Source organism: Miscanthus floridulus, chromosome 8, assembly GCF_019320115.1.
Source record: "Miscanthus floridulus cultivar M001 chromosome 8, ASM1932011v1, whole genome shotgun sequence".
Taxonomy (NCBI): Eukaryota; Viridiplantae; Streptophyta; class Magnoliopsida; order Poales; family Poaceae; genus Miscanthus; species Miscanthus floridulus.
Window position 1 is genome coordinate 5,232,594 of NC_089587.1, and position 25,961 is coordinate 5,258,554.

The window sequence follows — 25,961 nt, forward strand, 5'->3', positions numbered from 1 at the left end:
ATGGCACGGAAAGCTATGGTTTCATTAATTCATTCACCAACCAACCTGCACGGTTACAAGTGTCCCCTATTTATAGGACTCAACTACTACATAACAGAATTTATTACAATGCCCCTCAACTGCTACAGTACATTCCTGGAATATTCCGCCGCTAGCCTCTTGTTCGCGGGGCAATCCTGCCATACCGTCTTCAAGTGATGGGCTTCCATGAGCAGCCGGCCCACCATACCTCGGTCTTCGGCCCAAAGGCCTGGGTCCCCGACGCTGGCCTTCATCTCCAGGGGTGCGCCGCTGCCTCGACGGGTCTCCGCCGAACGGTCGGAGACATTACCCGCGGGCCTCCGCCCAGCCGCGCGGGGGCCATGGTTCTAGCCGCTGGCCCTCCGCCTTCAGGGGCGCGCCGTCGCCCTGGAGAGTCTCCGTCGGTCTGGGCGGAGACATCATCCATAGGTCTCCGCCCGGCCGCGTAGGGGCCATGCTGGCGCGTTTGCGCGGACCGCGAGCGCCTGCACTTGAGTACCTGCACACACTTAGGCAAGATCGTTCGTCTGATTAGTTTAGAGATAAGGCGGCCTCCGTCCGTATTACCGGAGACGCCCGCCTGAGCGGTCGGCGGCATGCGTGCCTGGCCTTGGCGGAGTCCGCGATGAAAAGGAGATTCAGCACCCTTCGAGCATAGTCGGGAAAGTTCCTTTAGTCAGCGCCGGGTCTCTGCCCTAAAACGGTCGAAGACGCCTTGGCGACACCTCGCTGTCGGGGGCCTTCGCCACCCGCCAAAGCCATGTTACAACAGTCATCCGTAGGTCTCCGCCCGGCCGCGCAGGGGCCATGCTGGCGCGTTTGCGCGGACCGCGAGCGCCTGCACTTGAGTACCTGCACACACTTAGGCAAGATCATTCGTCTGATTAGTTTAGAGATAAGGCGGCCTCCGCCCGTATTACCGGAGACGCCCGCCTGAGCGGTCGGCGGCATGCGTGCCTGGCCTTGGCGGAGTCCGCGATGAAAAGGAGATTCAGCACCCTTCGAGCATAGCCGGGAAAGTTCCTTTAGTCAGCGCCGGGTCTCTGCCCTAAAACGGTCGAAGACGCCTTGGCGACACCTCGCTGTCGGGGGCCTTCGCCACCCGCCAAAGCCATGTTACAACAACTTTCATTTCTCGTTTGTTTATAAGAACTCAGATGATTATTTATCCAATAAATAAACAATACACATGAGTTTGTCTGGGATGATGCACATATGGAAACCTCTAGGTTGGTTTTGTTGCCATTTTGTTTTGCCATAATTGATGGTATTCACCCAGGACCCCAAGCCCCAAGATACAGGAGCGATGGACATTGAGCGATGTAGGATATGGTGGCCACGCCAGGAGCTGCAGCTCAAGCATAAGCCCTTCTCACCGAGGCTCGTCCTGTTCGGATGGTTCTTTAGCAGTGCTGGTTCTATCGACATCGTCATCGCTGCAGTTGTGCCCCAAGTTCACGTCCTGCGCTCTTTTGCCACAGTCGACACCCTCCAGGTCAGTATTGATGATTCAGGTTAAACATAGTTTACCATTGTTGCTTCATTATTGGTTTTTTTTTGGGTAGATGCATGAACTCATATTCAGCAATCTATGTGCCAAATGCAGTATTGTGAGATTCCCTTGTAAAATCTTAGTTGAAGGTGAGGAATTGGTCCATTTTGTATTTAATCCCAAAGTAACAGGACTGCTTAAATCCAATTTAAAGTATTAAATGTAACTGACAAAGATTTAGGGTGCAGTTATAAGTTTAGTTTCTGTTCAGAGGAAATTACCATTGAAAATGTTGTGCTGTCATTTAGATGTCCAATCCAGTTTACTGTGGGTTCTTGAATGATATTGTTATTTTTTCTCTAATATAGAAATAGACCTATTATAATAAGGGTCAAAGGGGCGAATTCTGGTATCTATTTGTAAAAGTGCACCCAAGAGGAGTTTCCTGTTCCTTTCAAAGCCACACACCATCAATAAAAGAATAAAGTGGGACTGTGTACTACTACAAGGCCAAGTTGATTTGGCTACTTGCGGCCTGTTTAGTTCCTCTCCAAAACACCAAATTTTTCAAGATTTCCCGTCATATCGAATCTTTGGACGCATGCATGAAGCATTAAATATAAATAAAAAATAAAACTAATTACACAGTTTAGACGAAATCCACGAGACGAATCTTTTAAGCCTAATTAGACTATGATTGGACACTAATTGCCAAATAACAACGAAAACACTACAGTAGCGTTTTGCCAAAAAATTTGGCAACTAAACTGGGCCTTGCTTGAGTGTCTACAGCTGATGTTTGTTATATTTGTTGATTTGCTGTTAAAGAACAAAGAGCTGTGATTCACGACAGCTCAAGGTATGGGAGGGGTTAGGGAATTAAGTGGCTTAGGAGTCGAAGGGCTGTGGACTCCTGCCTGTCCTGTATGTTGTTTTTATTTTATTTTATTTTTGACATGCATAAATCAAATCCTCCAAGCTTGTGTTTTTAAGCAGAATTTTGGTTCCTTATTCTAGCATGAAAAAATGTTGAAGCTCTAACACTAAAATAATTTTAGCAAGTGAGAGTTAGCTACCTTTACTGGTGATAACTTTTACTCATGCAAATACTAGTTAGCCGCTTCTTCTGGTGATAGCTTTTCCTTATGGAAGTGCTGGTTATCTGCTTTTGTTGGCCGCATCCTCAAATCTTCTGGCCTTTTTATAATGGAAGGCGTATATTTGTGTGGCTTGTTTACTGACTTCAGTTTGTCAATATCACATCCACCAGCGATCTAAGAGACATGGGAAGAGGGGGAGGGAAGGTGGAATGACATTGTTGTCAGAAGCTGGAAGGCAGGACTGCAGGAGTGGTGATGGTAACTTTAGTGGTGGTGGATGGCAACAGTGAAGGGCAAGAGATTGTAGGCTTGGGGTTTGGATGCTTAAGTTGCTCCCTGGGCCAAGTGGCCTTGCGTCCTCCTTGTCATGGTCTTTCCTTTTCATCTTACATCCCCTCATTCACTCTTCTTTGTTCTCACCTAGCCACCTTCCTCCTTCCTCTCCTCTGGTCCTCCCCTGCTTCCTCCACGAACTCTGGTGCAGTGGTGCCTAGGCGGTGCTGAGCACATAGCATTTTTTTAATTGGTCCTATCTTTACCATGCATTCGTACTAAATTAATTTTTTTTTGACTTGTTAAAGATTTTGTTTTGTGGCCCATCTCATCAATTCCAGAGTTTGCTTTGCTATGTAGAAAGATCTGCCTTGTCCTTTTTCCTTGCTTGGGGAACTCCAATAATCTACTGCTGAAATCATGTTACGTTTATCTGTTTCGTTTAATTTTGCAACATGCATGTTGAAAGGCAGAACCTCTGTTTTTTTTTGCTCATCTACTGATGTAGCTGCTAAAATTCTCCAAAAGAAAACAAAACCTGCTGCTAGAGTATGTTTATCTTGGCTGCTTATATTTTTCACAGCTTCTTCTGTCATTGTTGTCTCTCATGCAGACCATCGTCCTTTCCTCAAATAAAAGGATGCCAGTAAGCCTGCAAGAATCTGCTGCATTTACCATTCTCGGGGATTGTGGCCGACACCACCCTACAGGGTTAGAAGAATACTGCTTTAATAAATTAGAGCAGCTGCCCTTGGATGCAAACTTTGTTCAGAAAGAACATTTTGGTACAAGAAGAAACAATGCCATGATTGGATCAGTTGGGAATGGGGATCAGGGTCCAAGTTATGACCATAGAAGATGGGGATGTGATTGTTGTGTGTTGGATGGTTTTCTGGATGCTTGCAGAAAGTCTGCAGTCAAAGAGGGCAGTTGGATGCATTTGTATTGGAAGTTTGGAAAGAACTTTAAGAGCAACCTGAATCAAGTTCCAGTTCTTCACCATTTGTATCTTGATGGCCAACAGATTGAAAACAATCGTTGCCACGTATGTAAGTCAAGGCTCTGCTTATAATATCCTTGTATTAACAATTTTTTGAACTGTCATGTTTTTACGACTCTTTAGTTATTCTTCCTTTTGCTCTGACAAATTGATGAGATATTTTATTCAATTTATTCTAGGTCATACCATATGAGGTTCCGACCATTGGCAGAAACCATTTCTCACTGGGTTTGGATGCACCTCGCAAGTTGAATGTTTCTTTCAAAAAAACAAATTGGATAAATGATCTACAAAAGCAACCACAGAAGCTATGTGACAAAAGGGTACCGCAGAAGCTAAAAGGCAAGTTTTATAGGATGACGATTAGACCTGCCATGTTGTATGGTGCAGAATGTTGGCCTACGAAAAGACGACATGTTCAACAGATAAGTGTCGCGGAAATGCGTATGTTGCGTATCCTAAGCCAGGATAGTAACGTGAAGAGAGGCAGAGGAAGACCAAAGTTAACTTGGGTAGAGGCAATAAAAGGAGACTTGAAAGGATGGAATATACCCAAAGACTTAGCCTTAAATATGAGTGCTTGGAAAACAGCTATTCACGTGCCTGAACCTTGATTGCTTCTGCTGGGTTTCAACTCTAGCCTACCCCAACTTGTTTGGGACTTAAAGACTTTGTTGTTGTTGTTGTTGTTGTATCTACAAAAGCAACCAGCATTTGTTGATTTGGTATGTGCATGAGTGGTTTTGCATGTTATTTATTCCTTTTTTTGGTTAGATGGTCTATTAAGCCAGTTCATGTTTGTTTGAAGGATTCAATTGTTTTGGCGCTTAATTGTTCAAATGCAGCTAGACTACCAGACACTCAGGAATGTTCTACCACGAGCTCTGGAGCTTATTTCATCTTTGCATCTGTGTACGCACTATTGTTAACCTCCTCCACTCTGCTCCTTTTGTCTGCTCTTACCTTCTTACTTGCTTATTCAGATACGATGTCTTAGTTCAAGTAACATGGCACTGTGTGGGGATATTTTTTGCTTCAGCATCAACTATTCTCTACATCATGATTCTAATGTTCTTGAAATGTTTAAGCCATATGCCCCAGTACTTGATGCTAAATAAGGTTTTCAGACATTCATGGAATAACATTCATCTTCGCAGCTGTCAAATTCTCTACTGGCCAATTGTCCTCCAAGATGCTTCCCTAAGGTAAATTAATAGTGGATCCATAGCTTCTTAATCTGCACTGTAACTTTAGTCGCGGTTTTAATATCTGTTGTGTCATATTGGCATAACAATTTGTGCTATCCTTATAAGTTAACATATACCAAGGCAATAACATGGTGATTCTATTATTACTAATCTGACACGGTTATTTTAATATGCAAAAGAGAGTTTACTGGTTCACTTCCATTTTGTTGTTTCATGTAATCTTTGTATTATGAATATTGAAGTGCGTTTACATTCAGTACATATTAGTTATCATATACTCAAGTGCAGTGTTGAAACTTGCGGTTTCAAACAACGTGGTGGAGACCGAGGCCTCCGCCCGTCGGACGCCGCCCTTGGGCGGAGGCTCGAGATAGGAACGACAGGGGGGAGAGTGGTGAGTAAGGGAATGGCACGGAAAGCTATGGTTTCATTCGATTCATCCACCAACCATCTGCACGGTTACAAGTGTTCCCTATTTATAGGACTCAACTACTCCATAACAGAATTTATTACAATGCCCCTCAACTGCTACAGTACATTCCTGGAATATTCTGCCGCTAGCCTCTTGTTCGCGGGGCAAATCCTGCCATACCGTCTTCAAGTGATGGGCTTCCATGAGTAGCCGGCCCACCATACCTTGGCCTTCGGCCCAAAGGCCTGGGTCCCCGGCGCTGGCCTCCATCTCCAGGGGCGCGCCGCTGCCTCGGCGGGTCTCCGCCGGACGGTCGGAGACATCACCCGCGGGTCTCCGCCCGGCCGCGCGGGGGCCATGGTTCTCAACGCTGGCCTCCGCCTTCAGGGGTGCGCCGTCGCCTTGGAGAGTCTCCGCCGGTCCGGGCGGAGACATCATCCGTAGGTCCCCGCCCGGCCGCGCAGGGGCCATGCTGGCACGTTTGCGTGGACCACGAGCGCCTGCGCTTGAGTACCTGCACACACTTAGGCAAGATCGTTTGTTTGATTAGTTCAGAGGTAGGGCGGCCTCCGCCCTTATTACCGGAGATGCCCGTAAGTTGAAACGGGGCGGCGTCCGCCTGAGCGGTCGGAGGCGTGCGTGCCTGGCCTTGGCGGAGTCCGCGATGAAAAGGAGATTCAGCACCCTTCGAGCATAGCCGGGAAAGTTCCTTTAGTCAGCACCGGGTCTCCGCCCTAAGACGGTCGAAGACGCCTTGGCGACACCTCGCTGTCGGAGGCCTTCGCCACCCGCCAAAGCCATGTTACAACAGTTCCCCCCTTTTGAGACCATGGTTCGCCGGAGCGTGCCGTGAGCTCAAAACGCCTTGGCCGAAGGCGTCCGCGGGGGCGGAGGCCATATTCATTCGGTGTCTTCGAGCGAGGCCCCGCTACTTCCCCCCTGGCCCGCTCTGGCGTGGCCGTTGGTCTCGTTGAGAGTAGCCGTTGGGCGGCAAATCTAGCCGTTGCCCTACAGCGCGGCCAGTTTCTACCGTGTCAGTGTCCGTTGCATTCCCTGCGACTTTTTCGGAGGTGACCGTTGTGCAGCGGGACGAATCTTCCGGAGGTGACCGTTGTGTGGCGGGAGCCGGACCGCCTGCCCGCTGCCTATATAAGGGTGCTTTGGTGGCGGGGTCCCCCCCCCGCACCGCTCATTCGCTTTCATTGCATTCGAGAAATCGCTCTCTGCCCTCTTCGCTTTCGCCTTTTGCTGCCCTCGCGCGTTCCGTCTTTCTGCTTGCGTCTCGCGCTTAGGTTGCTGTCGCGGTGGCTTTCCTTTCCGCCTCTGCCCAAACTCACCGGCCCGCCTTCTCCGGACCCTACCGCCACCTTCTCGGCGTTAGGGCCGTCGGCTGGGGTGCGCGCTTTGAGGAGTGCATGCTTGCCTCTGCCTCCGCGTTGGAGTTTGAAAAACTAGTGGAGGAGGATTTGGGGAGTGTCTCTGCGTCTATCGGAGACCTGATCGCCGCGGACTCCGGAGATATGGCGATAAAGTCTTGGGACTTCGGCCCCTCCTCTATTACTGAGGAGGCAATCACGGAGATGTTGAAGGAGTCATGTTTTCCTTCTTCCAGGGTAAAAATCCCTCCGCCGGGTCAGACTGTTCCGGAACCGGAGGAAGGATATGCGGTGGTCTTTTGGGACTTCTTCACCTGCGGCCTCCGCCTTCCTTACATTCCCTTCCTTCGCCGGGTGTTGGAGACCTTCAATGTCCAGCTCCATCATCTGACTCCCACTGCTTTCCTGACGCTTAGCAAATTCTGCTGGGCGTGCGTCTCTTACGGTGCCGAGCCGGATGTGGACACCTTTTGCACGTACTATGAACTAGCAGAAGCAGCCGAAGAAGAAGAAGGAGGTGCGAGATGGCAAGGAGGTGGAGGTGACCTACCAGTACGGTAGTTGCACTTTTATGTCTAAGAGGAACCAAGGCGTGGACCGCCTGGAGATCTCTTTTTGCCAGAAGGGTAAGTGGGACCGCGGCTGGCTCGAGCAATGGTTCTACGTGAAGACCTACGGGGTCCGCAGCACAACCGAGGATGGCAAGGAGCTCTCGGAGTATCCATTGACTTCTCGGATGGAGGAGATGGCGCCACACACGCGCGTGGATCCACCGGAGGAGGTGTCTCCGATGAGGGAGGCTTGTGATCAGGCTTTTGCGGCAGCGTGCCGCTACTCTGGTGGCCGCGATCTGGTGGAGGAGATCATGGCCTCCAACTACTGGCCCTTGGGCAAGAACAACCCAGCCTTTCGGCTGGAACAGGTCAAGGTTCCGTTTTCGGGCCGGAGGCCTAGGATTCCGTTCCCCCGCTTCGGTCGGTCCTTGGGGGAGGGGGTGACGGAGGACGGTTTCATCTCCAAAGTTGAGGAAGCCGCCATAGGGTTGGTTGGCAAGATTTCCGAGCATGAGTACACGTCTCGGATGGCCGTGGCAGGCACCATGCCGCGGCTCAATCGAGTTTTTGAGGAGGTCGGGATCGTCTACCGGGAGCGCAGAGGTTCCTGCTGAGGTCCTGGCCTCGATTGAGAAGAAGAAGAAAAAGGCCTTCGCAAAGAATGTTACGGCGGAGGCCGAGTCTAAGAAGAGGAAGGGCGCCGTCGGCTCTCGGGCGCCTGCGAAAAAGAAGAAGAAGAGCGGAGCTCCAGTTGATCGCGCCGGCCTTGTCTTCTGCTGGTAGTGCGGGCGTTGCCTCCGCCGGCAGCGAAGACGTTGAGAGCTCCTCCGCCCCGTCAGCGGACGCGCGAGTTGCGAGCGGAGGGGATCGCGGCTCTCCCGTAGCTCTGGAGTGCCCGATGAGTGGAGCTGTGAGCGGTGCCGGGCGTCCGGAGACCGGCATTGCCCCGGCGCGCTCCTCGCATGGTGCTACGAGCGTCGGCGAACAGCCGGAAGATAGCACCATCGAGCCTATGCCCGACGTTCTTGGCGGGCTATGCTCAAGCTCTGAAGAGGACACGGAGGCCATTCCGTGGCATGTTCCTCTGTCCCCTACCATCGTCGTGCCTTCGCCTGTGCCTGCGGCCGACGTCGGGCGGTTGGAGGCCGCGCTTGCTGAGGAGGCCCCGGCGGCTCGGCCTTCTTCGAGTCCTCCGCCCGCCGGGCCGCTGGCTGAGGAAGTCCAGCCCTTTGGGACTTCACCACACGATATGGCAGAGACTTCTGCTCAGAGGGCGCGACAAGCTGCCTAGCCTGGGCTTTTTATGAGTAAGTCTGTTTGGTGCACATCTTTGTGTTTATTGTCTTCGCCCAGTTCATTCCTTTACGTATTGAGCTAAGTGCTAATACTATGTATCTGTTGCTTTGCAGGTGATGTCATGGCTGGACTTCTCACCCCGGAGGAGCGAGCAGCCGCTGCGGGCGCTAGGTTCAGTCCGGGGCAACCGGGGCTGACGGCGCCGGGTCCGAGTAAGTATAAAATGTTTTTATTTTGATCATCATCCGGTCTGTTTCTGATCTGCCCTCTGACCTGAGCTGTTGTTGTTGTTGTTGTTTTTTACGTAGGCTCCTCCGACACTTCTATCTTAGGTTGGGAGGAGTGTTATCTTGCCGTTCTTGGAGACGTCGGAGGTGGTCTTCGGCTGTTGGTGCGTTTAACGTGAGATTTGCTTTTCTCACCTTATCGTTTCGTGTTTGTTTGTTCTTCTTTGAACAGATCACTTCAAACAGTGTCTGAGGGATATGGATTTCTTCTAGCTTCTCCACGTTCACCTGGAACACCAGAGCCTGGTGCGTCTCCGGCGGTTTTGCCCCTTTCCTTCTTTTATTATTTTTTGTGTATGCTCGCTTCTAGACTTGTTCTTGATTCCGTTGCTGATCGCTTTGGTTTTTTTTTTCTCTCTGGTCGCAGGGGTATCACACGGGTGTTGTTATGGAAGAGCGCTGTACCCGCGAGGTCTCCGACCAGGACGTCGCGATCGAAGCGCTCAAGGCAGAAATCGAGCGCCTGGAAGGTGAAAAAGGGGGTCTGTCGGACTCTCTTACGGCTCTCCGCCTGTCTCTGACGGAGAAGGAGCGAGAAAAGGATGGCTTGAGGGCCGATCTTGCCAAGGCCCGGGAAGCGGAGGTTTTGTCCATCGAGCAGGCCCGTAGGGCGAATGAGCTGACCGAGGGTCTCCGGCGAGAGCTTGCCTCCGAGAAGGAATCCGCAGCAGCGGTGAGGGAGCAAGCTATCTCTGACGACGAGGCGTTTGGACTCGGTCAAAGGAGTCCTTGCTGCAACCGTTGGCCACTACCGGGCCACCGTCGCCGAGCTCGGAGGCGAAACCTCCGCTCCTCCAGAGGAAGACAGCGTGTACGCCCTCACCTCCTGGCTAAAGCGTCACCTTGCGAAGCTCCCCGGTCTGATCAACGGTTGCACGGACTACGGGGCGCTAGCGGGAGTGGCGAACTATGCCGAACTTTTGGCACGCGGCGGGTGTACGCATACCGAAAGTATTCCGGAGGGGGCGCTGCCTGGTCTAGAGGAGCTCGGTGAGACCTCTCTTGGTTTGCGAAAAACCTTGAGAAATTTCATCGGGCACTTTTGGGCTCCATTTGGGAGATCTGCTGCCCAGAAACTGGCAGAGGACAAGAGGGCGAAGGTATTTGTAGTCTTTGTAGCCGTTTTTTTTTCTTTTTGTTTTTGTCAATGCTGTGAAGGCTTTCGTTGCTTTTGCCCCTGACATTCTAGCCTATGCTGTAGGATGCGCAGAAGGGTCTTGCTGACAGGCCTCCGTCGGTTCCGCGCTCGGCGACTGCGGTTGGTGCCTCCGCCGCTGGTGGCGCTCCGGGGGGATCTACGATCGGCGGTGGCGGTGGTCAGAGGCCGCAGGCGTCGTGCCCGCCCACAACTGATGCGAGCTCCGCTCCAGAGACTTCCGCTGCGGCTGATGCGCCGGAGGTCTAGGCTCTTTGTAGCATTTAGTTGTTCTAGCGTGTACTTTGCAGTCCAGCTGGACTTTTGTGAATAAAGTTTATTTTATTCTGAATGGTTTTGTGGAAAACTTTAACCTTGCGCAGGTTCCGAATCGGGAGCCTGCGCAAGATGTTGCGCCTTTGACTCTCTACAACAACGGTATTTACGTGAGCGGAGAGCTTTGGGAGTATTGGCGTTCGGCCTTTCCTCGCAGCGTTGCGCGCGACGTGTTTGAGTCAGTTAGGTTTGACATAGACGACGAGCGCGCTGGGTTTACTCGCGCGCTCGCTTGGCGCGGACCTCCGCCACAATAGTTAGGATTTTATTTCAAGTTGGTGTCCTGTAAGAATGTTTCTCGACGCTTTATGGAATACAAGATAGATTCACTTTCTTGATTGTTTGTGCGGTGGCTTGAGCCCGTCGTGGTAGTTTACATATCTCGTCTAGTCCCGAGCTCGCACACCGTTGTCCTTTGCTTGGGCGAGAGAGCGTGATACAGAGGTGGTGGCCAGGACCTTCGCCCCATTTTTTCTCATTCTCTGTGCTTGCTTGATGGCCGGGGTAGAAGCCTTCACAGTTTTTCGTCCGGCGGAGGCGTACTTGAAGTCCGCCAGGCGGGGCTTGCCGAATCATTGTTTGATCCGGCTGGAGGTTTGGCGTAGCTTGTGCAGACGGTGGAGACTCTAGATATTTCTTTAGCTAGGCGTTTTGGCTGTCTGGAGGTTTGGGTCTCTGACGCTGCACACCCGTGGGACATGGTTGATCTTTGGAGATGGCAGGTTAGGTCTCCGGCACCAGGGGGATGTTACGAGATTTCGTGCGATATCCCCCTGCTTCCGTAGGCCTCTGCTGTTCATCACCGTGCTGTAGGTCCTATCTCTTTTCCCACTGCCTCCGACTGTCTACTATTGCCTCCGATTTTACGAGTTTTCGTACAATATCTACGGCCGACTTCGATATCTAAGGAGACCCCTACCTCCATGGCTATCGCTATGGATTTTGCCTGTGCTATGCCTTGCTCCCCCCTTGCGCCCCTACGCCTTATGCTGACTGAGTTTCTTAAGGGCATGGGGGGAATCCATTTTTATAGTGGGGTGGTGGCTTTCGAGTGTTAACATTTTTGTATGTTGTTAGTTGGAACGTATCTCGGCTTTAATGGCCTGTATCTTGCCTGAATTATTCGTTCCCCTTGAGATCTTTTTTGAAGTAAAGAGGCCTAGCGCCGTAGTGGTGGCAGTGTTTTGTCAGGCACTTATTATTTTTCCTGTTTTGGATGGCGGAGACCTTTTTCCTGGTTCTGGCGCCACAAATTTGTTACCCCTGATGCTAGGGGTTTTTTTTGTTAAGGTCAGAGGCCTGTTTAGCCGAGGTTGTTTTTTCCTTGGCGCCTGAACTTGTTCAGGTCTTCTTCGAGGGTCGGAGGCCTGTTTGGCCAAAAGTTTTTGCCTTGATGCCTGGCTTTGGTCAGGTCTTTGTCGAGTGTCGGAGGCCTCTTTGGCCAAAAGAAAATTTTGCCTTGATGCCTGACTTTGGTCAGGTCTTTGTCAAGGGTCAGAGGCCTCTTTGGCCAAAAGAAAATTTTGCCTTGATGCATGACTTTGGTCAAGTCTTTGTCAAGGGTCAGAGGCCTCTTTGGCCAAAAGAAAATTTTGCCTTGATGCCTGACTTTGGTCAGGTCTTTGTCAAGGGTTGGAGGCCTCTTTGGCCGAAAGAAAATTTTGCCTTGATGCCTGACTTTGGTCAGGTCTTTGTCAAGGTCGAAGGCCTGTTTGGCCATAAAGGTCATTTCAAATTTCCCTTGTCTATGGCTGGCGCTTTGAAAGGACCTTTAGTTTTTGTTTACCGAATATTGCGGCGTCAGAGCTGACCGCTTTCGGTTTTGGGTTTTTGGGGCATTCTTTTGGGGAATTACCTCTTTATACTTGTAGAGGATTTTTACATTGAGCCTGCCTCGTTAAAAACCTCACCTCCGCTTGGAGTTCCCCTGTGAGGAAAAGAGTGCAGGCTCTTTTACATTTTGTTTTGATTGAAGTGAAAAAAACTAAGGTAAATACATGGAGGAGCCTTCGCTTATATTTTGCAGAGGTTGCCCTTTGGTACATTGCCTAGATGTAGTATCTGCGAATGCTGTCAATATTCCATGTGTGGGTTGTCGTGACGCCTTCGCTGTTGGTCAAGTGGAAAGAACCAGGTCGGCCTGCTGCCGTTGCTGTGTATGGGCCTTCCCATTTCGGTTGCAACTTGCCGACAAGTTGTGCGTTGGGTTTTCTTCTGAGCACAAGGTCTCCGTGTTTTATGTCTTTCCTTACCACCTGGGAGTCTCTCCAGTTTTTGGTTTGGGACTGATATTTTGCAATGTTTTCGACTGCTTCCAGTCTTATTGCTTCTATTGTTTCTTTTGCATATTCTTCATCTTGCAACATCAGCTGACTCGTTGTGCGGAGGCTTTCATGCTTTATTTCTTCTGGCATCATGGCCTCTTCTCCATAAAGCAGTTTGAATGGTGTGAATCCTGTTGTTCTTGAGACGGATGTATTGTGTGACCAAATAACTCTAGGTAATTTATCTATCCATTTTCCTTTGCGAAGGCCCAGCAATGTTTTTGATATTGCTGAAAACACTATTCTGTTTGCTCTTTCCACAGCGCCATTGGACTCTGGGTGGTATACCGAGGTGAAGGCTAGTTTTGTCCCTATGCTTTTGTATAATTGTTTGAAGTTCTCTGAATCGAATTGTTTTCCGTTGTCTACTGTCAGGATCCTCGGTACACCGAATCTGCAAATGATGTTCTGCCAGAAGAATTTTCTGATAGTTTCTGAGGTTATCTTCGCCAGCGGCTTTGCCTCTATCCATCTTGTGAAATATTCCATTGCTACTACTGCGAATCTGTTTCCTCCTTGGGATGGCGGTAATGGGCCGACCAGGTCCATCCCCCATCTTTGCAGCGGCCATGTCGGAGGTATAAGCTGGGTCTCCGACGATGGTTTTGACTATCCTGGAGAGAATGTTTGGCATGCTTTGCATATTCTGACTGTCTGCTCTGTGTCTTGTATGTGTGTTGGCCAATAAAAGCCTTGCCTTATTGTCTTTGCTGATAAAGCTCTGGAGCCAATGTGCGACCCACAAATTCCTGAGTGTATTTCTTGAAGCAACTCTATGCCTTTGCTCTGCGATATGCATTTGAGGAGAGGCTGGACTACTCCTTTCTTGTACAGTACGCCATTTATGATTGTGTAATTTCTTGCCCTGGCCTGTATTCTTGCTGCTTTTGCTTCATCTTCTTCGGTGGTTTTGCCTTCTAGGAATTCTGTTATCACCTTTCTCTAATCTTCATTTTGCAGGTGTAGTATGGGTTTTAGTGCCTTAGATGTCTCCGCAGTTGCCAGAGACTTCAAGATCTGGTAAAAAGTGTTTGGTGGCAGTGGCAGGTTGTTTGCCGCAGCCTTTGCCAATTCATCTGCCTCTGCATTTTCTGATCTTGGGATGTACTTCAGGGTGAAACCCTCAAATCTCCGCTCCAAATTTCTGACAACGGATAGGTATTTGATTAGTTCTGGCTCTCTTGCTGTGTATTCTTTCTCTACTTGGCCAGTGACCACTTGAGAATCTGTTTATACTGTCAATGTTTTTGCCCCTAGGGCCTTTGCTTTGCTCAGCGCTAGGATTAGGCCTTCATATTCTGCTATGTTGTTTGTTGATTTGAACTCTAGCCTTGCTGCGTATTTCAGTCTGATGCCGGAGGGTGCCGTTAGGATGGCAGAGGCTCCTGCTCCGGCTTGGCCCCAGCCTCCATCCATGAATGCTATCTAGCCTTGAGTTGTTGGTTGTACCTTGGGCTCTGTCGGAGGTGTCCAATCTGCTACAAAATTAGCTAATTTTTGTGATTTGATTGCTGTTCTGGGGACATATGAGATACCAAACTGTGATAGCTCTGTAGCCCATTTGCCTATTCTGCTGGAGGCTTCTTTGTTTCTGAGCAAGTCTTGTAGTGGCAGCGATGTTGGAACTGAGATTTCGTGGGCTTGGAAGTAATGCTTTAGTTTTCTTGATGCCATCAGCACTGCGTAGGCAACTTTCTCTACCTCTGTATAGTTTAGCTTGGCTCAGGACAGTGCTTCTGAGATGAAATAAACTGGTTTTTGAGTTTTGCCTGATTCTTTTTCTAGCTCGTGGACTAAGACTGCGCTGACTGCATGGTCGGAGGCCGCCACATACAGCAATAGGTGGCTGTCCGATTCTGGGACAGAGACCATCAGTGAGTTTGCCAGATACTCTTTCAAGTTATGAAATGCCTCCGACTGCTTGGACCCCCATTCGAAGTTGTCTCCGCCCCTCAGGGCTTGGAAGAAGGGTAGGCTGCGTTCTGCTGATTTTGAGATGAATCTGTTGAGTGCTGCTATTCTTCCCATCAACTTTTGTACTTCTTTCTTGTTTTTGGGCTCTATCATTGCCATTATTGCTCTGGTTTTGTCCGGGTTCGCTTTGATGCCTTCGCTGCTTATGATATAACCGAGCATCTTCCCTTTTGTGACTCCGAATATACATTTCTCTAGGTTGAGGCAGAGGCCAGCTGTCCTGAGGTTGGCGAAGGTCTCCTGTAAATCGGAGACATGATCATCCTTGTTCTTGCTCATGACCACGACATAGGCTATGATGTTTCTATCTAGCTATGATCCCAAAACCTCCTTTGTCATTCTAGCAAAGGTTGCTCCGGCATTCTTGAGTCCCTTTGGCATTCTGGTGTAGCAGTATGTCCCGAATGGAGTGGTGAAACTTGTCTTGTCTTCGTCTTCTTTTTTTCATCCAGATTTGGTGATACTCAGAGAAACAGTCGAGGAGAGATAAACCCCTGGCATCTAGCTGCCTTGTCGACGGAGGCATCTATTCTTGGCAATGGGAAAGGGTCTTTCTTGCAAGCTTTATTCAGATCTATGAAATCTATGCACATTCTCATTTTGCCATTTTTCTTTGGTACCAGTACTACGTTTGCAAGCCATTCTGAATACTTGACTTCCCTGATTACTTTTGCATCTAGCAATCTTTGCACCTCCGCCTTTGCTGCCAGGATTCTGTCCTCTGACATTTTTCTCTGTTTCTGCTTTCTTGGTCTCATGTTTTCATTGATATTCAGTTCGTGCTGTATGATGTCCCTGCTGACTCCCTGGAGGTCGGAGGCTGACCAGGCGAAGATGTCCTTGTTTTTTACTAGGGTTTCCATAAGCTCTTCCTCTTCTGCCTTGCTCAATTTTGAGCTGATTGTTACTTTTCTGTCTGGTAACTCTTTTTCTAGAGGGATCAGCTTTGTCTCTTCTTGACCTGCCATATCTGTTTCTCCTCTGGGTATATCCGGAGGCTCTAGTTCTTTGTTCGCCGACTCGACTGCATTGATGTTTCTTTGGGCTCTGTAGATAGCTTTCTCTATGTTTCTTGCTTCTTTCTGGCTGCCTCGGACTGTGATAATACCATGGAGTGCTGGTATTTTCATGCACAGGTAGGCCATATGCAGGGCTGCGTTGAATTTGGTTGTGAATCCTCTACCCAAGATGGCATTGTATGGGTAATACAGATCGACGACGTCGAAGGTTATGTACTCGGTTCTGGCATTCGCTTGGGTTCCGAACGACACTGGGAGTGAGATTTTTCCTAATGCTTGTATCTGCTTGCCTCCGAATCCTATTAAAGGGGATTCGGAGGGCTGAAGTTGATTTCTGCTGAGCTTCATTTGGTCGAAGGTATTTGCGAAGATGATATCTACTGAACTGCTAGTGTCGATCAGTATTCTGCTTATCTCTCATGCTGCTATGTTGGTCTTGATCACCATTGCGTCTGCGTGAGGATAGCTCTCTAGCTGGAGATCTTCTTCTGTAAAGGTGATTGGGACTCTGGACCAATCTGAGTGTTTCGCCGGGCCTTGGACTGCTACATTGTTTACCAGGCGGAGGTGATCCTTTTTCTGCTTTTTAGTTTGAAACTCCATTGATGATCCTCCGGCGATTGGCAATATCATGCCTATTGTTGGCAGTGCTCCATGAGGGTTGACTTAGTTTTCTAGGTTTGGCTCGTTTTTTGGCGTTGGGGGTGGGTTGTGAGGTGGTGGCGGAGGTAGTTGCTGTATGTGGTGCTGTGGCGGCGGAGGCTCGAACCTTATTCGGTTTTGTTCCGGTGGGTTTGTTTCGAGGTAGGTTATATGGGGAGATTTTGGGTTTATGTAGGTCACGCTTGCCTCCGACCTGTAGTTTCCCGTCGGAGGCTGCTGCGAAGGTGATGACCGCCATGCTGGTAGGAAGTTTGGGTAATAGGCAGAGGCCAGTGTGGAGGGATGTATTTGGGTTGCGTTTAGCGCTGGGTACATTGGGCAGTACTACTGGTGGCCAGTTGTGTAGGTGGTGTTGACCTCTCTTGCGCTCTGCTGTGTCGGAGGTTGGGCAGTCTGCTTGTTCTTCATCCTTTCCTGTGTTTCTTTTGTCTCCGGACAATCTTTGGTGCTGTGCCCTGCATTTTCGCCGTGAAAAACGCAATATGGCCTGCGTTGTTTCTGGCTTTGGTTTCTGTTCCAGTTTTTGCCTTAGTAACCTTGCCGACCTTGGTTCCTTATCTGGGTCTCCGGCCGTGTTGGCGCTGCCTGTTGCCCTTGCTCGGGGTGAGGTTGACCCTCGATGCTGAGCACTTGCCCCTGGCCTGGCTTCTGATTTGATACATTCTGGTTGGTATATGTTTTCTAGGAATTTTTGCTGCTGTTTTGTTGTCTGTTTTGACCTTGCTCCTTCAGCCTTTTGCGGAGGTCATTGTCTGATCTGCAGTACTTCTCGAACTCGTCATACAACTGCTGTATGGAAGTTGGTTTCTTTCTTGCTAGGTGTGCTGCGAACGGCCCGATTCGGAGGCCTTTGATCGCTGCTTCGATGGCGATCTCGTCTGGGACGTCTGGTGCCTTCGCCTTTAGTTGCACGAATTTCCGGAAGTAGTCGTGTAGTGTCTCTCTCTGCATTTGCTTGCACTGGAACAGATTTGTGGAAGTCAGCGACTGTGCTGTTAGCCCCTTGAAGTTTGCAAATATCTTGTCCCGGAGGTTCTCCCAAGAATAGACTGTACTTGGTTTGAGCATAGAATACCAAGCCAGCGCGTCGCCTTCGGCTGCAATGACAAATGACTTTGCCAAGACGGCGTCGTCTCCGCCGGCGGAGACTACTGCTGCCTCGTAACTCATAATGAACTGATGGGGGTCAGTCTTTCCGTTGAACTTTGGTAGTGTGATTGGCTTGTACGCTGTTGGCCATGGCGACTATTGTATGCCTTCAGATAGTGGGGACTTGGGATCGATAGGCCTCTGCATCACCTGAGATGGCATCGTCGGCTGGCTGATGACTGGCGTAGGACCTTGAAGCATGGTTGCAGTTGGTGTTGCTGCGGAGGCTGGGATTGCGGAGGTTGACGCTGGTACTGCATGCTGCATACTTAGCATCTCAGCATGTAGGACTGCCAACTGCTGCCTTATTTCTGCTGCTTGTGCTGACGCTTGAATAGCTTGCTGGTTGGCTGCAAATGCTGCTGCCATTCTGTCCCTCTCTTGTTGCGCTCTTTGCAACTGTGCTTGCAGCTGTTGCAGTTCTTGCTCGGGTGTTGTGGCTGAGTTTGGTTGGGCCTCCGGATCTTGAATCTCTAGATCTTGGGGTTCCGGTGGTTGACCCTGGGCATCTGCTCTGGTGTCATCCTCCACTGGTGAAGTTGCGTAGGCGCTACGAATGTTGCGCCTAGGCCTTCCTCGCTGACCCATGGTCACTGCTGCTCTGGTAGTGGTCTTTCTTTTCCCTGCCATCGTTGGTTTGCCTTGGCCAAACCACGGTGGGTGCCAATGTTGAAACTTGCGGTTTCAAACAACGTGGTGGAGACCGAGGCCTCCGCCCGTCGGACGCCGCCCTCGGGCGGAGGCTCGGGATAGGAACGACAGGGGGGAGAGTGGTGAGTAAGGGAATAGCACAGAAAGCTATGGTTTCATTCGTTCATCCACCAACCATCTGCACGGTTACAAGTGTTCCCTATTTATAGGACTCAACTACTCCATAACAGAATTTATTACAATGCCCCTCAACTGCTACAGTACATTCCTGGAATATTCTGCCGCTAGCCTCTTGTTCGCGGGGCAAACCTGCCATACCGTCTTCAAGTGATGGGCTTCCATGAGCAGCCGGCCCACCATACCTTGGCCTTCGACCCAAAGGCCTGGGTCCCCGGCGCTGGCCTCCATCTCCAGGGGCGCGCCGCTGCCTCGGCGGGTCTCCGCCGGACGGTCGGAGACATCACCTGCGGGTCTCTGCCCGGCCGCGCGGGGGCCATGGTTCTCGACGCTGGCCTCCGCCTTCAGGGGTGCGCCGTCGCCTTGGAGAGTCTCCGCCGGTCCGGGCGGAGACATCATCCGTAGGTCTCCGCCCGGCCGCGCAGGGGCCATGCTGGCACGTTTGCGCGGACCACGAGCGCCTGCGTTTGAGTACCTGCACACACTTAGGCAAGATCGTTTGTTTGATTAGTTTAGAGGTAGGGCGGCCTCCGCCCTTATTACCGGAGACGCCCGTAAGTCGAAACGGGGCGGCGTCCGCCTGAACGGTCGGAGGCGTGCGTGCCTGGCCTTGGCGGAGTCCGCGATGAAAAGGAGATTCAGCACCCTTCGAGCATAGCCGTGAAAGTTCCTTTAGTCAGCGCCGGGTCTCCGCCCTAAGACGGTCGAAGACGCCTTGGCGATACCTCGCTGTCGGAGGCCTTCGCCACCCGCCAAAGCCATGTTACAACATGCAGATTATTGAAAATACTAAGCTTCACTTTTATTATCGGCTCAGCTCCACTGTGAATGTTGAATATGCACACAAAGCTGCAATTCGGAAGCATGCTTTGTGGTCAAGTATCATTGTGGATCTCCTGATGGGTTTTGTCCTTGGAGCAGCATTCTTGTTAAATACAGAGACTATTTGTATTTGGACTATTGCTCTCGTCCACCACATGACAGAAGCAATCTTGAGATCCGGTTGTGTGTGGCTGATGGGTGTTCGGTGTTCCATCTGGTTTTAAGCTGAATACAGAGTTAGCAGAGCTCTTAGGCATGATTTCTCTTAATGCAGTTCAAATTTACTCTACCCTTTGGTTCTTTGTGGGAGGCTACCTGAGGCATATAATTCAAGGCATTGCAGTCTCTGGAATTATTTTAGGTCTGACAGCTCCAGTTTCATTCTTTATTGACATTATCCAGCTTGCTACGTTGCCTGTTACCATGCTTCACTGGTTAATCTCATCGCTATATTCAGGACAAATTCAGACAGTAGCATCATTGTGGCGTCTTTTCAGGTAACATACTCTTGGTGCACTCATGTGGTACTTGTCGAATAAGAGGGTACTAACTGCAACATATGTTTATTACTGAATGACTGACGAGTTGATCAATTGCTAAACATTAGCTCTGATATCACCTTTTTCTCTACAGTTTGACTTCGACAAAAATATGTTTGATTGACTTATACGAAATAAATGGAACCAAATGCATCTTTGTCTATTTGAATTTTGGTGCCTGTCTGACTGTATTATTTTATTGATACAGAAACATGAGGGGTTTGAATATACCTAATTTTGTGGTTCTTAAATCCTTAACATGACAGAGCTGAGCTAGTTTGGGAAACAAAAAGGTTCGGGTTGAGGGAACTGCCATGTGTACATGGAAAAGTGAAGGCACAGCTTTGACTAAAATCCTAAACATGAGGGCCCCTGCCTAGATCACTTTCCCCAACTAACGAGACAACTTCCGTGAATCTAGGAATAGGAATGGGAAAATTGGTTCCTTAGCATCAAAAGATAATCATTTTGGATATTGCCATCAGAGAATGAGTCCGTTTCAAATTCTAGCACTCTGTTACCTTCCACAAGACTGCAGGCTGTTCTCCGCTCCATTTTGAGCTGATGGATAAGGGAAAGATTTTGCTATTTGGTCGTTGCACTGAAACTTGAGCATTGAGAACGGGTTGGTCAAACAGATTGACCATGGCTGCACTCACTGGCGGTGATGTCGACCCCTACTGCAGCCAGCGACTCATGGCTCGCCATGCTGATGATTGGCAGGGGGAGGCTCTGGGCTGGTGGCTCGAAGGAGAGGTTGGTAGCACCATAGCGGCACTAATACGTGACGGCAGTAGTGGCATCCTCGATTCCGGCATGGTCTGTGAGGGTATCAATGTAAATGGGGTTCAGATGAAGCACGGAGAAGGGAATCACGAGGAGGACTGCACAGTGCGGCTGGAGGACTTGGAGACGGAGGTGGTGGCAGTCCACAGCATTGGCACCGTGGCCCGAGGTTAAGGAGCCCCTCAATGTCCAGCACTGCCAGGAGGCCATGGCCTGCCTGCAGCGCAAGATGGCTATTGTCAAAATGGAGCTCTGCCAAATCCTCCACTTTGTCTACGAGAAGATGGTGCTTGACAGTGCTTGGCACCACCGAGATCTAGTAGTTCCATACACTCTTTGCCCAGCATGCACGTCTGCTGGTGTGACTCCGTGCAAGGGGCCCTGAGTATAAGTGGCCAAACGGGCCGCCCAGGCACGGCACGGGACTAGCACGACGAGGCACGGCACGATGAGGCACGACACTGGCTCCGTTCGCTTCGTTGAACAAACAAGCCGAAACATTGTTCCGGCTGATTTGTTGTGAGAGAAAAACATTGTTCCGGCTAAAAAAACAAGCTGAAAAAGATGGATTATAAGAGAAGCGAACATGGCCACTATCAAGCACTGCCGTGCCGTGCCATATCATGTCACCGTGCCCAGGTCGTGGCCCAGGCACGGCACTACAGGCCATTAGGCATGCCGTGCCGTGCCGCCGGGCACGCGGGCCACCGGGCTCCGTTGCTATCGGTGACGCGCGCCCCGCCGCATGCCGTCGCCGCGCCTGCATTGCCACCGCCGTGCGCCGCCGCAAGGACATGCTCCGCCTGCTGCGGGGACGTGTCGTCGGCTGCGAGGACGTGCTCCTGGCCACGCGCCACCACCTGCGCGAGGACGTGTAAAAGGTCCTAATGGCTAGAAGGGGGTGAATAGCCTATTAAAAATTTCTACAACAACACTTAACAAACCGGTTAGACAAATATGAGGCGAAGCGAGTGTTGCACTAGCATACTAAAAATGCAAGCCACCTACCACAATTCTAGTTTCCATAGTCTCTATCCACACAATGACTATGTCACCACACTAAGTTAGTGTGCTCTCAAAGGCTAACTAAGAGCCACCCTAACCAAACTAACAAACTCTCACGACTAGCTACACTAAAGAGCTTAACAACTAGTTTGCGGTAATGTAAACAGAGAGAGCAAGATGGTTATACCGCCGAGTCGAGAAATGAACCAATCAATCACAAGAATGAATACCAATAAAGACCAATCACCTCGGAATCAAATGATGACACACCGATTTTTCACCGAAGTTCACTTGCTTGTCGGCAAGCTAGTCCTCATTGTGGCGATTCACTCATTTGGAGGTTCACGTGCTAATTGGCATCACACGCTAAACCCTCAATAGGGTGCCGTACAACCAACACAAGATGAGGATTACACAAGCCACAAACAATTTACTAGAGTACCTTTTGGCTCTCCACCGGAGAAAGATCAAGAACCCCTCACAATCACCGTGATCGGAGCCGGAGACAATCACCAACATCCGCTCGACGATCTTCGCTGCTCCAAGCCGTCTAGGTGGCGGCAACTACTAAGAGTAACAAGCGAACCCCGCAGCGAAACACGAACACCAAGTGCCTCTAGATGCAAACACTCAAGCAATGCACTTGGATTCACTCCCAATCTCACAAAGGTGATGAATCAATGATGGAGATGAGTAGGAGGACTTTGGCTAAGCTCACAGGGTTGCTATGTCAATGCAAATGGCCAAGAGGGTGAGCTTGAGCCGGCCAAACGATATTTATAGACACCCCAAACAATAAAGCCGTTGACTCAATTATTGGGCTGACTACGGGACGATCGGACGCGTTGGTCGTGTGCACCGGACGCGTCTGGTGTGGTGACCGGACACGTCCGATCATTGCGTCTGGTTGCAGCCTGACCGCCACGTGTCCCTTTCAAATTGTTTAGCCATTCGCGCCCAACGACTAATATTACGTGATCGGACGTGCTGTTAGAAAACGACCGGACGCGGGAGACGCAGCGTTCGGTCGAGTCCACAGAACTTCCAGAGCCGCTCTGGGCCGACCGGACGCGGCTAGTCACACCGGACCGGACGCGGGAGACGCAGTGTCCGGTCGAGTCCAAAGAGCTCCCAGAGCCGCTCTGGGCCGTCCGGACGTGTCCGGTCACACCGGACCGGACGCTCCCAGCGTCCGATCAATTTTGCGCTGAAAACCCGAGACTTGCTGGTTCACACCGGACGCGTCCGGTCGCTCTCTGCAATCTAGCTTCGGTCTAAATCACTTTGACCTGACGCTGAACAGTAACTCGTCAGCGTCCGGTCACTCCACTGAGCCAGAGTCCGGTCACCATGGCAACTCTGCCTGCGCCTGGCTAGAATACCGGACGTGTCTGGTATATATATGGGGCGCGTCCGGTCACGTCAGGAACACTGCCGCTGAGACAGTACCGAACACGTCCGGTACACATGTCGGATGCGTCCGGTCACCCCGTGACCAGCGCAATCAACTCATTTTCAACTCTATCTTCTTTACCCTTGCTCAAATGTGCCAACCACCAACTGTATCACCTTGTGCACATGTGTTAGCATATTTTCACAAATGTTTTCAAGGGTGTTAGCACTCCACTAGATCCTAAATGCATATGCAATGAGTTAGAGCATCTAGTGGCACTTCGATAACCGCATTTCGATACGAGTTTCACCCCTCTTAATTGTACGGCTATCGATCCTAAATGTGATCACACTCACTAAGTGTCTCGACCACCAAAACGAAAAAGCTCCTATCAAGTTTCACCTTTGCCTTGAGCTTTTTATTTTTCTCTTTCTTCTTTTCCAAGTCCAAGCATTTGATCATCACCATGCCACCACCATTATCATGATTTTCACCATTGCTTCATCACTTGGAGTAGTGCTACCTATCTCATAATCACTTTGATAGACTAGGTTAGCACTTAGGGTTTCATCAATTTACCAAAGCCAAACTAGAGCTTTCAACGTGCCACTGCCATGGGGACATGACCCCGGCCGCACCTCGCCGCCACCGCGAAGACGCACATCTGGCCGCACACGCCGCCGCAACCCAAGCCACACGCCTTCGACTCCTCTGTTCGCGTGGTGCTGAGAGTGAGCAAATGACGGCCGAGAGGGATACAAGGAGAATGAGAGTGTGAGGTGGGAGTTTGTTTATATGCCTAGGTTTTCTAGATCCAACGGTGACAAATGCTCTAAATGAATCCAACAGCTAAGAATAATCGGGCTGCATCGTGCTGGCCCAATTTCCGTGCCGTGCCCGTGCCGGCACTGCGGGCCGGACCTACGGCCATGCACGGCCCTAGATCGTGCTCGTGCCGGCACTAGCACTATAGCTTCTTGCCCGGGCCATGCTAGTGTCGTGCTTTTTCGGGCCGGGCCCGTGCTGGCCCATCATGCTTGGCCCATTTGTCCATCTATAGCCCTGAGTATCGGTTGCAGTTGCTCTATGTTGGAAATAAAATAAAAAAACTGAACCTACGAGGGTATGACCACCCCCAGGCATTGTATTAAGAAGAAGACCTTCTCACGCAGGCCCAAAAAACCCCCCGAACCCCTGCCCCACCCTTACACAGCGGCACCGTCGCCCTGTGAGACCGGGCCGGTCCTTAGACCTGTGCTTTGGCGTGGGACAGACGAGGGGATTTTTTTAACCCCAGCCTGAAATTCGCTCTCACGGGGAGTCGAACCCAGGACATGAGGAGTGCCGCCGGGACGCTCTAACCAGTTGGACTAGAGGCCCTTTGGCTAGAAATAAAATATCTGACTATAAATTCTAGATTTTCTTTGCCAGAGTACAACTATGCCAAGAAGGATAAGTTTGACTATGATTAGTTTTCACTTCTCTTCATGTATAGAAGCTACTAATGGAGCCAGATAACTTAATGTGTGTAAAAGCATAATGTTTGCACCATAAAACATTAGCTATTTTTTTTAATATTGTTTCTTTCTTATCATTTTTATTGCCTGTAATTCTTCAATGGTTTTATATTTAATATTAATATGATATAAATATTGTTAAATTGTTACAATAGCAACTGATGACGAGGTGTTTGTTTCCTGTCAGATTTTTTTCATATTTGCTTTGTAAGTTTACTAACACTTGCTTATGCCATAACAGAGGGCGCAAATGGAATCCTCTTAGGCAGAGGTTAGATAGTTATGACTACACAGTTGAACAGCACGTGGTTGGTTCCCTGCTGTTTACACCAGTCCTACTTCTTATACCTACAACTTCTGTATTCTATGTATTCTTCTCTATCTTGACAACAACGGTTATCTGGGTCTGTGTGATGCTGGAAATTGTCATCGCTGTAATCCAATCCACTCCTTATGCTGAGTTAACTCTATGGGTGATGAGGAGGCACAGATTTCCTGCTGGGTTATTTTTCCTTCATGTGCCATCAAGTGGACATACTTCTGAAGATGGCAACCTATCAGCGTATCCAATCGGATGTTGCAATGAAAGGAGAAAGGAGGATCTAATCGACAAACTATCAGAATCATTAGTTTCAGAACTTCATTGCAGCTATGCCACTCTGGGTAAAATGTTTCTCTTGACTTTTGCTTAGACCATTCCTAGTTGAATGGTTGATACATTCTTTGTTGGATATCTAATTTTACAATAAATGTCAGCAGCAACATGTCCATGTCGTTCTACATGCCTAGTTTCTGTTTATTTGAATCATATATATGTTAAGACGTGTAGTTTACAACAAACTGAAGCCAAAATATACATAGCTTGCGCAACTTTCGAATAGTTCTATTTTGCGGCCTAGCTTTATGTTCATATCACCAATAGTGTGCTTACTTTTTTTCAAAGGAATGCATCTTGCAGAGGCACTAACTTGCAGTTGCTTTTTTGCTGTTCCACTTGCTGGTAATCTTCCTAACATAAAGGATGATATGTGCAGTTCAAGTAATCAGATCAAATTACGAGAGAGTTTTCAACAGGAATGGTTACTCATTTTGCAAACAATTGGCATATGGGATCCTTCGTAGTGAAAGGTATAGCACAATCTATCAGTTTGATTTTTACCCTTTTGATGGCATCTGTTTTAAACTCCTGTGTTTCTTTGTTCAGGGTGCCTTCATCGCTGCATCTGTAGCCATTGTTGGAGTTGTTCCAAATTCACTCCAGGATATAGGTTGGGCTTCTGACAGAGCGAAGCGGAGTCTGAAGCCGGCCCATCAGGTCTCGCCCCTGTGCTGGGGGGGGTGCGGGGGGCGGAGCCCCCCGCGGTACGGTACGGTATATACACCCTTGCTAGGGTTTCGTGGAGACTTGATTCTCTTGTAAGCCGCCATAGGCGTGTAACCCAAAACTCTTGA

The 25,961-nt window shown here is 49.7% G+C and overlaps 1 pseudogene; it reads left to right on the plus strand.

Annotated features, from left to right (window-relative positions):
* Positions 1-1,308: 1,308 nt before the first annotated feature.
* LOC136468464 (N-acetylglucosaminyl-phosphatidylinositol biosynthetic protein gpi1-like) lies at positions 1,309-25,738 on the plus strand (annotated as a pseudogene).
* Positions 25,739-25,961: the final 223 nt, after the last annotated feature.